General features: G+C 48.4%; 1 protein-coding gene across 3 annotated transcripts in view; it reads left to right on the plus strand.

Annotated features, from left to right (window-relative positions):
* The window catches only part of LOC147750890 (uncharacterized), a 132891-nt gene that overhangs the window by 74289 nt on the left and 41357 nt on the right, over positions 1-17245 (plus strand). The window lies entirely within an intron of this gene.

The raw sequence follows: 17245 nt of genomic DNA on the forward strand, positions 1-17245 counted from the left end.
TATAGACTGATGAACTAATAAAGGCTGAGCAAGACCAGGCACGAACAGCAAGCCGACACCCAGGATAAACTGAAACTGTCAAACGAGCACAGATCCCAGAGCTTCTTGGCATCCAATCTAGTTAAAGCTCACTTGGAACTCAATAGGGCTCAGTTCTAGCTCGGGTGGGGTAGGTGGGTGACACCCCTCCGCAGAAGCATGTAGCAAGGAGTGCAGTTTACAGCCCCTCCGAAGGAGCAAACCTCACTGGCCTAACGCAGGCGCTTCTGCTCCTTACAGTAAGACTGCGGCCCTACAGCTCTACCTGCAGCCGACGCTGCCATTGCTGCCCTCTTGCGCCAAAGGCTGCTCATGCCAGTTGCGTCTGTAGCACTGGTCCACATGTTTGCGGCAGGCCGTGCAACACGTTAGGCTCAGAACTGTTCCAGCCCAGGGGCGTAACACAGACCCCCGCAGCCCCTGTCTGGCAGGGGGGCCCTCAGCAAAGCACCCTGGCTGCAGAGCTTCTGATTGAGCCTGTGCTCCAGCCCCACTCCGTACTCCTATCCTGTGGAGAAGTGTGGCTCACGGTGTAGAGCAGGCAGACCCGGAAGCTGAGGTCAGACCCGGGACCAGGGTTCAATTCCCGACGCGGCAGGGTCTTGAGCTCAAATGTCCACGGACTCGATAATTCTCGCTTCGGTGCCTGCTCTAATCATGGATTCACACTCTGCAACTCTGGGCATTAAGCTTGCTTAATCTCCACAACGGCCCCCTGCGGCGGGATGCCTGGCTTTCACCTTGGGGATGCCCTGTAGGGGCTATCTCACAGGGAAAAGCCAGGACGGGTTCCCAAGGCAAGCGCCGGGAAACCTCCGGGTAGCTGTGCGCTCAATAAATGCAATAATAATAATAATAATAATAATACCCAGGGTCTCTGAAGGGCTTGCCCTATGGTGACTAGCGGTTGAAAATAGGTCCAAGCTTATGTCTGCCACCCATGGGGCCAAGTGCACAAGGCCGGGGGCAGAATAGCAGTCAGGTTGAAGCCTGCGAGGGCCGGGGGGTCGCTATGAGCTGAAGAGCTGGTGCTGGCGGAGCCTCGCAGGAAAGCTGATTGTGACGTCCCTGCAGGCGTTCACGGCATCCGAACAAACAGTAGTCCACCTTTCACTGATGTGAGCAATTTGCCAGCAGGACATGTATTTTTATATACCCATCTTGCTGTCTCACAGACGTGGCCTCACCAGCACCCCTCGGATACTCACAAATGGGATGCCGGTGGTCGCTGCCCATCAAAAGCAAGGGATACCAGTATTCCCATCCCTTGATGAAGGTGTGGCTCGCCACTCGGTTGTGCTTCACCTCCGTACAATGGGTAGACCGCCTGTTATCATTGGAGGGACCTCCTGCAAAAATACGGTTCCTAAGGCAGGGAAAAGAGACTAATATTGCAAAAAGAAATCCCGGCAACCTCAGTCTTTCAATTTCAATTCACGCATACAGATGCTTATACAGAAATAAAATTATGGATTGTGTGAAGTATAAGGTTAACAAATGAAAAGCACATAATGATAAACTGTGTTATAATCTGTAAATGATAAATTGTGGTATAAACCGTAATTGATTTACTAAATAGTGGGTGAATTTGAAAAGAGTTAACAAAAAATATAAAAAATATTAAAGTACACAAGAACAAGTAGGAAAGAATCCTGATATGTACCTATCTGTTTTAAATTTAGGATGTGGATGTGGGTATGCAAACAGTATGAATGACGGTATGCAGGAAAAGAGAGATGATGTTTCATTTTAATTCATTTTTACTATTTTGTGACGTACAATTTAACATTCCAATAGGCCCAGTACCAAGGCAATCTCACCAATGCCATGCAGGTCTCTGGGGAGTAGGCTCAAGATTTGCAGTTGTGGCTGTTCAAAAGTGATTGGTCCAGTAACAGACTGCTCTTCCTTCTTACCAAGATCTGACACTGGGGAAGGAGGCGTCGCTTATTGATTAAGGAGATTAACTAGAGGAAGCAGAGATCAGGGGACTCTGGTCTTCAGAAGAGGGCAAACTCTACCTCAATCTGATGGCGTTGTGAACCATTCATCTGGTCTCAAGACCTCCCTGCCATCCACCAAGAGGCAGTTAGTGCAGGTTCTTATAGACAACACCTCTGCCAGGTGATATTTAAACAAGCAGGACGGAGTGGGGTCATTGTTCCTGTGTCAGGAGGCTACTTGTCTCTGGAGGTGAAAGCTCTTGGGCATTTTCCTGATCGCAAACTTTCTAGGAGGGTCACTGAATGCCAGAGCGGACAAACTGAGCAGGCGGCATCTAGCAGATTACGCGTAGTGTCTATATCTCATGGTGGCAGAGGTGATCTTTCATTCGTGAACTTTTCGCCACAGACGAACACCCATCGTTGTGTGTTTTGTGCATTAGAGTTTCCTCAAGAGCACTTGTTAGGGGATCCATTCCGGCTAGAATGGGACACTGGACTCCTGTATGTCTTCTCTGCCTCTCCTTCTTCCCGTTCTGAGAAAGATCAGGAATAACCCAGCCCAAGCTGTCGTAGTGGCTCCAGATTGGGCTTGGAGAGTGAGGTACCTAAACCTTGTTGGCATGAGCATCTATCTTCCGATCGAGCTTCCACTTAGTGGGGACCTCCTTTCTCAACTACAGACTGGGTTTTCAACTCGAAACTACGCAATCTACACCTAAATGCTTGGAGAATGAGCGGTGGCAATTCACTATTTGATTTGCTGTCTGAAGTAGTGTGTGTCATCCTTGCCACCAGGCACCTTTCCATAAATCAATTTGTGTATGGTGTGACGTTCGCAAGATTGACCCCTTATAAGCAAAGTTTGCAATATATTTTTTGTTTGTTTGGTCTTTGACCCAGCAAGGCCTTGCAGTGGGCACTCTCCATCACACCATCCCAACTCTTCCTAGGCAGAACCACCATTACTATCTACAATAACGGGATTGTCCTAATTCAATCCACAGACAGGAACCTGGAACTTCTAGACAACCTGTTCCCCACTTTCAAAGAGCACCTCTCCAATCCTCGGACCCCCACTCACATCTTCTCCAGTAATATCACCCCTGTCTTCACAGGCCCTACCCACAACCCTTCTAACCTAGCTCAGCACCAGAACGACACGCACCTCACCTCTACCCCCAGCACACTAATCAATCACCCACCTGCTGTAACCACCCCACACTCCTCAATCACAGACACAAATCTCTCCCCCTCATACACCAGCCCCCCCCCCCCACCAACCCTTGGACCCCCATTCATACCACTCCCACTCATCTCTCCCCTGACACCACAGCTCCCACCCACAACTCCTCTAACCTAGTTCAGCACCAGAACGACACGCATAAAGACAAATCCCACCCTTTATCCCCCCCCATTCTCAGTCCTCACTTCCACCCTCTAACTAACCACGCAGTGCACACCACATCTATTAATTTAACTCCCCCTCCCCACAACAGGACCATCACCAATCCCATTTCCCCCCCCACTCTCAGCCCCCACTACCCTACCTGCTCCCCCATCAGCACTAACATACACTCAACCTCCACCCGGCTCTCTCCGCTTGCCACCAATGCCCCATCTACACCTCCAACATCCTCCCTACTTCATCCACACCCATCCATCTCAAACCCTCTCTCCTCTCTAACACCAACCCGTGTACCGACGCCACGGAGCCCTGCACGAACACCAACCCACCCCCCCCACCCGCACGCTCATTCTCAGGTCAGTCACTCACCCTTGATGTCCATCCCCAACACCAATACTTATCCCACGCTGGACAAGATTATGTCCACCCTCCTTCAGCTCAAAGAAGACATTCACACCATCAATGAAGACGTGCACACCATCAAAGAACTACTCTTCACACACCCCAGTCACCCCTCACTCACCACCACCCCCCCTCACATCTTGCCCCCCACCCTTCCGGAAGGCTCTCCCACTCTACACCCCCCACACTGGACCGCGATCCCTGTCCATAATCGCAACAACCACCCCCGGCGCCCACGCAACCCTCTTTCGGACCTCGACACACTCACCCTCCTCCGCTCCTACGACCCAGCTCCCCTAAACAACACAACCGCCACACACCTCTCCATTCCCACGATACACTCAAATCCCCGTAGACCCCCACCGTAAACAACAGAATCTCCGTCCCCAACAACCATAGAAAAGTCCCCCTCTCTCTAGAACCCTCTACTTCCCTTGACACACCCCGTCTCAAATGTACTCTCCTCAACTGCAGATCGGCCTCTAGACACTCCTCCGCCATCGCTGATCTCATCTTAACATTGGACCTTGACCTGATCATCTTAACTGAAACCTGGCTAACCGAATCTTCTACACCTATAATGGACATTCTGGTTCCCCCCAACTATCACATCATTAGACTTGACAGGTCTGGCAAGATAGGTGGTGGAATTGCATGCATATACAGGAACAACCTTTCTGTTCTGAAAGTCACCGCACCTTCCCTACCCTCTCCAACTTCCTGTGAATACATCTGCCTCGATATTATCAGTGAGGGCAAACCGATATGCTCTCTTCACGGCATTTACCACCCACCCAGGGACAACCTCACCTTCGCCCAAAAAATTATGGATATGATCTCAACCAATTCCGGACGACAGCTCACCCAAATATACCTTGGTGACTTCAACCTCCACTGGAACGATCACAATGATGCGGTGGTAAATAGTCTTAAAAATGTCCTCGACGCCCTTGACCTCACACAATTATGCAACAGCCCGACCCACGAGAAAGGCTCTATCCTCGACCTTATCATCTCCAAAGAGGACGCTATCCAACTTGAGTCTATCCAACCCTGTGACTGGTCAGATCATCATATTGTCACTTTCTTCATCAATACAAAGGTCAAACTCAACACGGTGCAATCCTCCAAGCCTAAAGTCTGGAAAAGAGACCTGAAAAAACTCAACCAAAACTCCCTACCCCCTAACAGCTGCGACCTCCTACTCCCTCCTACCGGCGCTACGGACGTCCAATCCTTGACTGACCACTACTTCAACGCCATGACCTCAATAATTAATGAGGCTGCACCCATGCAGCTAAAAAGAGTCTCCGCTAAAATCTCCAATCCATGGTACGACGGGAGTCTCAACGAGTATAGACGAGCCATGCGAATGGCAGAGCGCACCTGGAGATCAGCTCCCTCTGCACTGCATCTAAAAACCCTGAAGGAAAAGAGAAACGCCTACTTCAGGAAAATAAAGCGCTCAAAATCAGACTTCTTCAGACTCCAGCTCGACCGAGCAAAAAACCGTCCGAGAAAACTGTTTGAGCTAATCAGTACACAATCCAAGGAACAACCCCAACTACTCAACACTATGCGCGAAGCACCCTCCTGTGAAGACTTCGCTGCTTTCTTTATCCAAAATACTGACAACATTAAGAGTGATCTCCTCATTGACGCAAGCCTCTACTCCAAACCCCACTGCATAGCACCCACTGAACCAAAAAACAATGCTACATGGTCATCCTTTGACACCTACTCTGAAGAAGAAATTGGCAAACTGCTCGGCACCTTGAAACCTTCCAATCACCTCACGGACCCCCTCCCTGCTAACGCTGTCAAAGACTTCACCCCTTTGCTCCTTCCACTCTGGACTAAAATTATCAACAGCTCACTTCAACAAGGAATCATCCCTGACTCCCTCAAAGTTGGACAAGTCACACCTTTACTAAAGAAACCTACAGCCGACCCATCTGATTTAAACAATTACCGTCCTATTACCAATATTCCCGCTCTCGCTAAACTCCTGGAAAAATGCGCACAACTACAATTGACTAAACACATTGATCAGTTTGATCTCCTCAACCCTCATCAATCAGGCTTCCGAGCAGGACACAGTACAGAAACTGCTATGACTCACATAATTGACTACGCCCTACAATTCCTAGATCAAAATGATACCAGCCTCCTCATCCTTCTTGATCTCTCATCAGCATTCGACACCGTCAAGCATGGAAATTTACTCGAACTTTTAAGCACAAGAATGGGTCTATCTGGGACTGTTCTCAAGTGGTTCACTTCCTTCCTACACAACAGGTCGCAGAAATTCAAGAGCAACAACCTGATGTCCTCGCCAATACTTGTATCGTTAGGCGTCCCCCAAGGATCCTCCCTATCCCCAACGTTGTTCAACCTAGTTATGGAACCGCTCACCACCTTGCTACAAGCATCCAATGTACTCTTTCACATGTACGCCGATGACACCCAACTATATCTCAAATTACAATCCCCCAAAGACATTTTACTCCTGAACTCAACAATCAGAAGCACCCAATCATGGCTTGCTGATAATCATCTCAAACTCAATGCTTTGAAAACAGAGTTCCTACTGATCTCCCCTCCCGCGAAGATCTCTACCACTCAACTTTGGCTTAAACACCTAACTGCACTCAATGTCCAACCCACCATCGTGGACTCAGCAAAATCTTTAGGCATAACACTTGACACCAATCTCAACATGCAGCAACATATCAGCAAGGCAACTAAGGGAGCGAACTACCAAATCAATACCCTGAGGAAACTTAAACCCTTCCTCCCAGCCAAAGACTTCCAAACTGCAGTACAAGCACTAGTCATTCCCCGAATAGAATACGGCAGCATCGCCCTCTGCGGTCTCCCTCTAACTACTACTGCACCCCTAAGAGCCTCTCTAAACGCTGCAGCGCGACTCATCGCTGGGTCAAAAAAACACTCGCATATCTTCCTTGACTTGAAATCCCTGAACTGGCTGCCTTTTGAAGCCAGAATTCATCGGAAAATTGCCTGCATGACACACAAGGCTGTACACCTGAGCTCACCCGGATACCTCACCCAGAAGCTGACAATCTCTGGCGGCTCTAGAAACACTAGAGGCACAAAAAATCTTCTGCTAAAACCTCGAAGATTCCGGAAGGAAAAAACTTATAAACGCTCCTTCTCAGGAATGGCACCCAGGATCTGGAACTCACTCCCTCCTGAAACCAGGTTTATCTCCTCCATCTCACTCTTTAAGAAAGAAGTAAAAGCTATCCTCATGGCTAAATACACTTGATCTATTAACGTGGATTTTCAAAGTCTCTGCACCGACCTGTATTATCTGTTCGATCCCTGCGAGTATCTGTATTACTTGTATTGTTGACTTATTTGACTGTCTATGCTGTACTATTTGCATTATTGTTGTACCTGTTTTACTATGCTCCCTCATGTGCCTACTCCACCCCACTTATTACCTACAATTACGTTATACCTAATGGCCGTTATTCATTCTCCTGATTGTATCCCCTGCTCTGTAATGTTATGTTATGTTATGTTACTGGGGGGTTTGTAAAGCGCTCAGCTGCTCCGAAGAGCGTCCCGGCGCTATAGATTATTACACAAATACCAGCATCTAACAAGACAGCCAAAGCGGCTCTAAAAATCAACAGGAACAACTTACAGGGCAAAAAGATGAGTTTTAAGTCCCTTTCTAAAGGTAGACAGATTGGAGCACGTTCGCAACGTCAAGGGCAGAGTGTTCCAAAGACGGGGGGCCAGGTAACTAAAAGAGCGACCTCCACAACGAACACGTCTCACTGCCGGCACAATTGCATTGGCCTGGGCAGCCGACCTCAAGGGTCTAGATGGGAGATAAAAGTTGACCCTTCTCTGCAAATAGCCAGCGCCGAAATTGTGTAGCGCCTTAAAAGCTGTGGTTAAGGTCTTAAAGGAGATGCGCTTACGAATCGGCAGCCAATGCAGAGTAACAAGGAGGTTGCTGGCCCTGGCACTTCTGGTAAGACCAAAGATTGCCCTGGCTGCCGAATTTTGGACTACCTGCAGGCGGGTCAGCAGATATTCAGGAAGACCCAGATAAAGGATGTTGGCATAGTCTAGGCGTGAGCCTATCAAGGCCTGCACCGTAATCTTCTTGTGCTCCAAAGATAGGTACGGCAGAAACTTTCTCAACATCCTTAGGATGGCGAAGCACTTCCCCGTCAGGCCAGCTACCTGGGCCTTGAAGGAGAGGGTGTTATCAACCAGCATGCCCAGATTCTTAGCTGTAACAGAATCGCTGGCAGGGGGGAACATGGGCGAAGGCCACCAGTGCTTCCATCTCGGGTCGGCAGGACAACCAAAAAAACAATATCTCGGATTTGTCTGAGTTGCATTTGAGGCCGCTTTTCCCGAACCAATCAAACACAAACTCCAGACACTTCCGGATGGCCGCTCCATCGAAGTCACAGCCCCTGTCACAAGTGAACAGGAGCTGTGTATCATCCGCATAGGAGACGATCTGAGCCCCTAGCTCCTCTACTCGCGCCGCTAAAGGTGTCATGAAGATGTTAAAAAGAGAGGGGCTGAGTATGGAGCCCTGCAGGACCCCCACCTCGAGCTGCGGCATAGGGGCGGAGAAAGGGGGAGCCCAGATCGTTTGTCTGCGGTCGGCCAAGAAAGATTGAAACTATTCGAACACCGTTCCCCTCAGGCCAATCTCCCAGAGTCTTGTCAGGAGGAGGTCGTGGGGAACAGTGTCTTAAAGCGCTCTGATATCTGCAAAGATCTTGTTCGCGCTATATAAAACTTTCAAAATAAATAAATAAATAAATAAAGTTTTATTGTCCTCCCTTGAGCATTTCTACGTTTGCTGCACCAATCATTCTTGTTTTTGTTTTTTTAGCAGTTTAAAAAAAATTCTAAAGATTAAGACGCATATAAAGCAATGCATCCAATACATTCTAAATACTAAAAGAGATGGTAAAATATTCAGTTGTAAAGTACACGTGTACACATTTCGAGTTTGTTTTCTAAATTGAGGTAACATGCAAAGCAGTGTTTAGGAATCTAGCAGTATGCTTCTGAATGACAAAACATTATTAGAGAAACAATTCTATGTACTAAGTATCTATAACCCCCCACCCCCCCTTTACCCTCCCAACCAATGGGTGGACCAGTCCTTCTTCTTTATACATTCTGTTAGGATGAAATCTATCAAAGGCTTGATACCCATATTCCCTACTAAACCATTTGCAATGACACAATGGAACCTTAACTTAGGCTTGACATTTCTCATGCGTATACCATTCAAACCGATGCGTAGCTGTTCTTGAGTCTCCTGACTTTGAAAACAGTCTTTCTGAATGTAATTACATGTGTTCGTCACACGTGTGAACTACAAGCCCTTTCAGTGCAGCCATTTTACACCCCCTTTGTCCCAGGAAAATTATTGCTGAGGGCTTTGTCTGCCTTCTTACCTAAAATTGTTACCTTCTTCTATGTCTGTCGATCCTTTACTGTTCCGCCGTTTCTTTGTTTCCCTTCACCTCCCAAAAGAGTAGGGGAGGCCTCATCGGTTAGAGCCCAAAAGTGTCAAGTGTCTACATTGATTGTACCAAGTATCATTGAGTGGATGATCACCTTTTTGTGCACTTCTATGAGTGAAGAAAGGGGAGGCTGTGCAGAAGAGGACCTGTCTAGGTGGATAGTACTCTTCATTTAGATCTGCTTCACAGGGTGGCTGTTATCACTGCAATGCCACACAGAGTGCATGTGTTTGATATCTGCCAGGCTGCAGCGTGGCCATCTGTGCATAGTTCATGAAGTTGACCGCCAGATCAGGATAAAAAACATTTCACTCACTCAGACTTTTTGACCTGAGTTTACTCCACAGGTACCTGAACAGTCATCCAAGTGCCCATTGCAGACCTTTATATTTCTTCGGTGGCAAACAAAACATGATGAAGAAGAGAAAGTGGCCCTCAACCTTGATGCCAAAAAGGCATTTGATTGAGTGCTGTGGGTTATCTATTTCTTTCATTGGAAAGAGTTGGTAATTGACTCAGCTTTACAAACATGGTCAACTTGCTGTTTCGAGACTGCACAGCCTCCGATCAGATAAGATCTCAATCAGAAGAGGGACTAGGCATGATTGATAATATTCCAACTTTTAGTTTTGGCTTTGGAGGCTTTGGTGTGAGCTACTAGCAGTTCTTCCATGATTAGGGGTATTAATACTGTAGTTGGAGAACTTAGAGTAATGCCCTATGCAGATGATATAAACTGACTGTATCTGCATTGGTATTTCCTTTCATGCACTAATGGTGACCATTTCCATGTTCTCGCTCTTCTCACGGTATAAGATAAACCAAAATAAAAGCAGGGTTTTACCCATTACTCCCCAAATAACAGATAGATGTCTTGCTGCATTACTATTCTGTGAGCCAACTACAGCTGTCCTTAATGGGTAGAATGCAAATGGTCAAAATGGTCATGGCTTCGAGGTTTCAGTATGCCTCTGGTGAGCTACCTGTCAGGATTCTCAACTTGTTCCGGCAGTCTAATGAACAGCTTTTTAAGGCCTATGTTCTGGTGAGTCTCTCCAAGATTAAACCTGCTTAAAATGTTTGTTTTAGGTGGGTTATAACTTACCGTGGTGAGCTTTATTAAAAGTCTCAGGTACTTTCTCAGTTAGCATGTCACTTTATTTCACTAATGGTAATGCCAGATTGTCTGCTTTTAGAGAGCTATTGGCAGAATGATGAGCGGACCTCCTGTCTTGTTTAGATGTCAGAATCTCTTAAGGGTTCATGAGAAACCAATAGTTTGAATGATGCAGCATATATGGTCATCCTCACATAAACCTGTTGGTGTTATTGGCTTTTGACATCTTAGTGACCCCTGTGGACAGCGCCAATTTGGTCATGACGGATCATGCATTTCATCACCCAGCCTGGTCTCTGAAGATGTGCTGACCACCAGGCAGGTTCCATCTGATGGTTTCCTAAACTCTATTCTGAGCTGAGAGTGGTATTTCACGTTGGCCAAAATTGATATTGGAAATGCTTAGAATAACATTATCTACTGAAAACTCTAAAAGGTGACATTTGCAGTAACTGATTCCATTCCACATTTATATCTGTTATGGTGGTGGAAGCTATACAAACCGATCAGAGCCATATCCAAAACACTGATTAGAGAAAACCCATGGACCAACTCCTTGCAGTCAGATGGCAGACCCAACTTCACAGAAGCTGAATCGATGAGGAATGTTCGGAACTTATGAAAGAGGTACGCGAGAAGCTCATCTAAAATAAAAACATCTAAAAAAACTGGTACTGGCTGGTAGTGGTCTCTTAAACTTCACAGAGCACACCTGACCTCTATTACTGTTGCTGGTGTTTGTGGTCAACAAGGCAAAGACATGTTACATATTATCTTGCCCCATTTAAGCTCCTTTTTGACCGTGTTTGGCAGACTTTAAAATATAACAGTAGCCTGCCTATCCTCTCATCCCTGAAGCTGGTGAAACTCTGCACAGCACAGAAGACCTTATTGGACTCACTAACTACAGGAAATTATGGATTGACCCAGCCCTAGCGAGCACTTGCATACTCCAGTGATGGAAGATAAAACATATACTCATTGGATTACAGCCAGCCTTGTCGACATTAGCATCAAATGAACTATTGATATATAAACTGAATGAGAACCTTCATCTGTTTAATGCCATTTGGGTTCCCTTCAACTGATGGAGATACTGCGCCTACTTTGATTTTCAGAATGACTCCTCTATGATACACTATGGTACAGTGTTGAGCACATTTTGTTGTTGGTATACCCTACATTTCTCCTGCATGTTTAAACTGAGTTATTTAGCTATTGGTATGCCTCTGAGAGTCATGATTGTAAGAAGTCTGGTTTGTAAGAAATGTGGTTATTATTTGGGGTAGGTGACTGCCCACCTCAAGGAATACGTACAACAAAATTGGTCCTAACCGAAAATACAGACACGTTTTTTTTTTTGTAAATCTTTTTATTAGTTTCAAAACAAAGAAAGTAATAGACATATCAGGTGCCATATATTCAGACATAATAATAAGGCGAACAGATGTAGATACAGGATAAATACTAAGCAGTGAAGAAATGGCTGAGATGCCTACGCCAATGTATGAGAAACAGGATGTGTCACAGTTGAATATACGATTCACATTAAGGGCAAGCTCTCAGAGTCTGCCCACCCATAAAATCAGGATAATAGAAGAAGCATGAGCACCAGATACTGGAATACCAACAAAGTCAGGATGTTCCACCAACTATACTTATAAAAGGAAAGTGAAAGAGAGTGTTAAGAAAAAGAAACCATAAAAACAAAAATGAAGACAAAACAATAAACCCATCCCCCCACCCTGCACCCCTGCATATGGCTATCGCCTAACCCCAACTACTAGTGTGCCTGTCGCCCCAACTAACTAAATACTAAAAGTAGAAAATGGAGGAGGGTGTCTTCATACATATAGGAGTTAAGCTGGAGGTTTCAGTTGTACAGTATAAGGCGCTCACAAATCTTCATACATGCCCCCGGTCTCCGCTCCCCCCGCCAAAGCCAAGAATCCCCAGACTAAGGTCTTGAAATCTATTAAGCTGCAAATACGTAGCGCAACAGGGAAAACTCCAAGCACAACCCAACCTCCCGAACGCATCATGGTTGCAAACCCCGTGCCCAGTAATACTAGATGGCAAACTCAATCACAAAGTCTCATCCTTGACCCTTCCGATCAAACATGTGAGCCCCTTCCGGACAAACTGTCGCTTCCGCAGGATAGTCAATGCACGAAAAAGCTGTAGCAAAGTTCAAACCGAGACGAAGCAGAGAGATGAAAGTGTTGAGAACTCCGCTAAGTCCAAAGACTCCCCACACCGTCATGGATTCCCAAGGTTGTTTCGTCTGCCATCTTAGCGGTGCTGATGTATAGGGGAGTGACGCAGTTTCAAACCAACAACAGTTCCCATCAAAAGTCTCCGGAAAGGGAGCATCAAGTAGTCCTTCCATAGTCGGCAACTATCGTAGGCCTGACAATCCAACTGCGGCATCCAGCTTGCTCGAAGCACCCAAAACACTGGTCAGAGGCTCCAACGCCTCCCATAGTACGGGGTCTGCTTCCTCCATCGAAGTGGCCATCTTGGGTATCTCGAGTCGTTTCGTTTCTTGTAGTGGACCAGGGTCCAGTCCCATCCGCCCAGTTCCAGACAAAAACACTATAATTTTATGGATGTGGGCTTCAACGCAAACATGAAGTGACCCTATGGCTGCCAACACAGTTCGTAGTGACGGGTCACTCTCAGTCCGCTCCACAACATCTCGCTCAGTTTCGGTCATATTCGCTTCCCCAGAGAGCCCGGTCTCCCCGGGGGGAATAGGTGGATGCGGAACGGACGACTTCAGAGGGGGACTTATAGTTGGGGACAATAACAATCCGAACTCAGCCACCGCAGGCAGAGATCCCAACCCAGCGAACACCGGCGGGGCCCTAACCAGGCCACCGGGCCAGGGACCCCCGTCCACCGCTCCAATTGTGCGTCGTCACCCCTCCTTCGATATTCACCAATTCAGCCAACCATCGTCCACTTCGGTCCAAGAAAATTTTTTCACCTCGGTAGACCGGACCCTGTCACACAACTACAGCCGATGTTATTCTACTGAAACCCGGCTGGGCCAGTACTCGAGACCCCAGCTTCCAGGCTGGTCTAGGCCGCAAACTGCCACACGTCGTATCTTTGTCTACCAAACTGGTACAAATCTTGGGATTGCACCGTTAAGCTCCAGTCCGGTTCATATTCACAGAGGCAGGGCGCAAAAACAGGATAAATAACAGGATCTTCTGGCAGGAGTCGGAGGTCGGCGGAGCCGGGAGCTTACGCGGCCATCTTGTTTGCTGGCGTAGTTCCTCTCCAAATACAGACAAGTTTAAATTAATTAACGTATCCTATCACAATACAATTACACCAATCCACAAGAAAGCATGTGTGGCGATTAAAGAAGAAAAAGGAGAAAACAAACATAACCTAACCAATATCATTTGAAAAAGAGCCTGTCTGTGTATCCAACCAAACAATTCGATTCTATTCCACTATTAAGGGGTAATTGACTGAGTCAATTTTAGCTCCCTGTGGACAGTGTATTCAATCCAGTCTGTGCTGTTGAAGCAGGGAATCGTCGACATTTCGACCCGAAAAATAAAGGAGGAGGCTACTTAGGACCGTAAACGCAGTTCTTCTTCAGGACAGGGAAAACAAAGAAAAGGGAACAACCTGGAGTCATAAGACCTCCAATATGGGGACTGATGAATGGATCCCAACGAAGACTGAGTGGCTCATCGTCTGAAGGGAAAACTCGCCCATTCCTTATATATTGAGTCTCCAAGGTGCGGGAGGGCAGCCTTAAGCACATAAATCTTTTTCTGCAACCACAACCAGAACTACTCTATTTGGTTGAAGGTGGGAGAACACCTCATGAGTGAATCAGCTGATCGTCTCTCTCATGCTATAAGGTATCAAAGGCTCCCTCTCATCTGTGCAAGTGATAGGAGAGTTTTCCCTTCAGACGATGAGCTGCTCGGCCTTCGTTAGATCCATTCATCAGTCCCCATACTGGAGGTTATATGACTCCAGGTTGCTCCCTTTTCTTTTCTGTCCCTGGACTGGAAACAAGCATCCCAGACGTAGGCCCCGTGCTCGCTATGCCACTGGATTCAAGCTAGACTGGCTTTAAGGCAGAGTGATACTCCGAAACCGGTCCCAGGATGCTTATTTTCTAGTCCAGCAGTTCGGGCTGGGCTGTTCCCATGGGGAACAGGGTCAAGACTGATTTGTATATGGCTGGGTCCAAACTGGAGTGGCATTGTGATGAGGAAAACAAATCTGATTGATTTAACCCAGATCTGATTGGGGTAAATCAAACAATCAATCAATCAGAAATTTGTATAGCGCGCTACTCACCCGCTAGGGTCTCAAGGCGCTGGGGGTGGGGGGGCTGCTACTGCTCGAAGAGCCAGGTCTTGAGGTGCCTCCTGAAGCTGAGGTGGTCCTGGGTCAGTCGTAGGTGGGTGGGGAGGGAGTTCCAGGTATCTGCTGCTAGGTAGGAGAAGGATCTTCCTCCGGCGGTGGTCCTGCGGATCCGTGGGATGGAGGCGAGGGCCAGGTTGGCTGAGCGGAGATGGCGAGCGGGGGTGTGGAGCGTGAGTTGGCTGTTGAGTTATTCCGGGCCCGAGTTGTGGAGTGCTTTGTGTGCGTGGGTGAGTAGTCTGAACGTGATCCTTTTGCTGACGGGGAGCAAGTGGATGTCTCTCAGGTGGGTTGAGATGTGGCTGTGGCGGGGGATGTCGAGGATGAGTCGTGCGGAGGCGTTTTGTATGCGCTGGAGACGGTTCTGGAGTTTGGCGGATGTTCCGGCGTAGAGGGTGTTCCCGTAGTCCAGTCGGCTGGTGTCGAGGGCCTGGGTGACTGTTCTTCTGGTTTCGGTGGGGATCCATCGGAAGATCTTCCGGCGCATGCGCAGGGTGTTGAAGCAAGAGGAAGAGACGGTGTTGACTTGTTTGTTCATTGTGAGCGTGGAATCCAGTATGAAGCCCAGGTTGCGTGCGTGGTCTGTGCGTGTGGGTGCGGTACCCAGTGTCGGGGGCCACCAGGAGTCGTCCCAAGCTGAGGTGGATTGTCCGAGGATGAGGACCTCCGTCTTGTCCGAGTTGAGTTTGAGGCGGCTGAGCTTCATCCAGTCAGCTACTTCTTTCATTCCTTCCTGGAAGTTAGATTTGGCAGTGGCAGGGTCCTTGGTGAGGGAGAGAATCAGCTGGGTGTCGTCGGCGTAGGAGATGATGTTGATGTGTTTTCGTGCGATGGTGGCGAGGGCGCTCATGTAGATGTTGAAGAGTGTTGGGCTGAGAGAGGATCCTTGGGGTATGCCGCAGATGATTTCTATTGCTGAGGATCGAAAGGGTGGGAGGCGGACTCTCTGCGTTCTGCCTGTGAGAAACGAGGTGATCCATTCCAGAGCCTTCCCCTGGATTCCTATGTTGTTGAGGCGGTGTGCTAGGGTGCGGTGGCATACGGTGTCGAAGGCTGCGGAGAGGTCCAGTAGGATGAGGGCGGCTGTTTCTCCGTTGTCCATCAGGGTTCTGATGTCATTGGTGGCTGCGATGAGGGCGGTCTCGGTGCTGTGGTTTGCTTGGAATCTGGACTGGGAGGGGTCGAGCAGGTTGTTGTCCTCGAGGAAGGCGGTCAGTTGTTTGTTGACGGTCTTCTCAATGACTTTGGCCGGGAAGGGGAGAAGCGAGATGGGCCGGAAGTTCTTGAGGTCCCTGGGGTGGGCTTCTTCAGGAGGGCGTTGATCTCCGCGTGCTTCCAGCTGTCTGGAAAGGTAGCTGACGTGAAGGAGTTGTTAATGACGTTCCGTAGGTGGGGTGCGATGGTGGTGTCTGCCTTGTTGAGGATGTGCTGGGGGCACGGGTCAGCGGGGGAGCCGGAGTGGATGGTGTTCATGACCCGGGTGGTGTCTTCGCTGCTGATGGCGGTCCAGTAGTTGATGGTGGTGGTGGTGGTCGTTTGGCTGGGGTCCGGGGTTGGAGGTTGGGGTCCGAAGCTGTCATGTATGTCAGTGATCTTGCGGTGGAAGAACGTGGCGAGGGAGTTGCAGAGGTCTTGCGAAGGGGTGATGTTGTTGTTGCTGGCGTCCGGGTTTGAGAACTCTTTGATGATGCTGAAGAGTTCCTTGCTGCTGTGGGTGTTGTTGTCTAGTCGTTCCTTGAGTGAGGTCCTCTTGGTGTTTCGGATCTGCTGGTGGTATTCGCGGGTGGTGGTTTTGAAGGCTGTCATGTTCTCCGTTGTCCGTTTCTTGCGCCAGGTCTTTTCAAGGGAGCGGCAGGATTTCTTTGCGGTTTTGAGGGCGTCTGTGAACCAAGTGGGTTTTCTGGAGGTGGTCTTGTTGCTGGAGTTTTTTAGCGGAGCGAGGTCGTTGGCGCAGTTGGTGATCCAGTACGCAAGATTGAGTGCTGCGATGTTGGCGTCTGGTGTGTCAGTGTCGGCGGGTGGGTTCTGGCTCAGTGATGTGGTAAGCTGGTCCGTGGTGATCTTGCTCCAGCATCTGTGGGGGATTCGAAGCGTGTGGTGGTAAAATGTGGTCCTCTTGAATGTGAAGTGAACGCAGCTGTGGTCGGTCCAGTGAAGTCCTGTGGCGTGGTCGAAAGTGATGAGATTGCTGGCTGAGAAGATGGCGTCCAGGGTGTGGCCGGCGAGGTGTGTGGGGGAGTCTACTAGTTGCTTGAGTCCGAGGCTGGCGAGGTTGTAAAGCAGTGTTGCGGTGGTGTTGTCGTCGTGAAAGTTTAGGTCTCCGAGGAGGATGTAGTCAGGTGAGGCTAGGGCGTGCGGGCTGATGAAGTCTGCGATGGTTTTGCTGAATTGTGTG

The sequence above is a fragment of the Lissotriton vulgaris genome, chromosome 1_1 (assembly GCF_964263255.1).
Source record: "Lissotriton vulgaris chromosome 1_1, aLisVul1.2, whole genome shotgun sequence".
Taxonomy (NCBI): Eukaryota; Metazoa; Chordata; class Amphibia; order Caudata; family Salamandridae; genus Lissotriton; species Lissotriton vulgaris.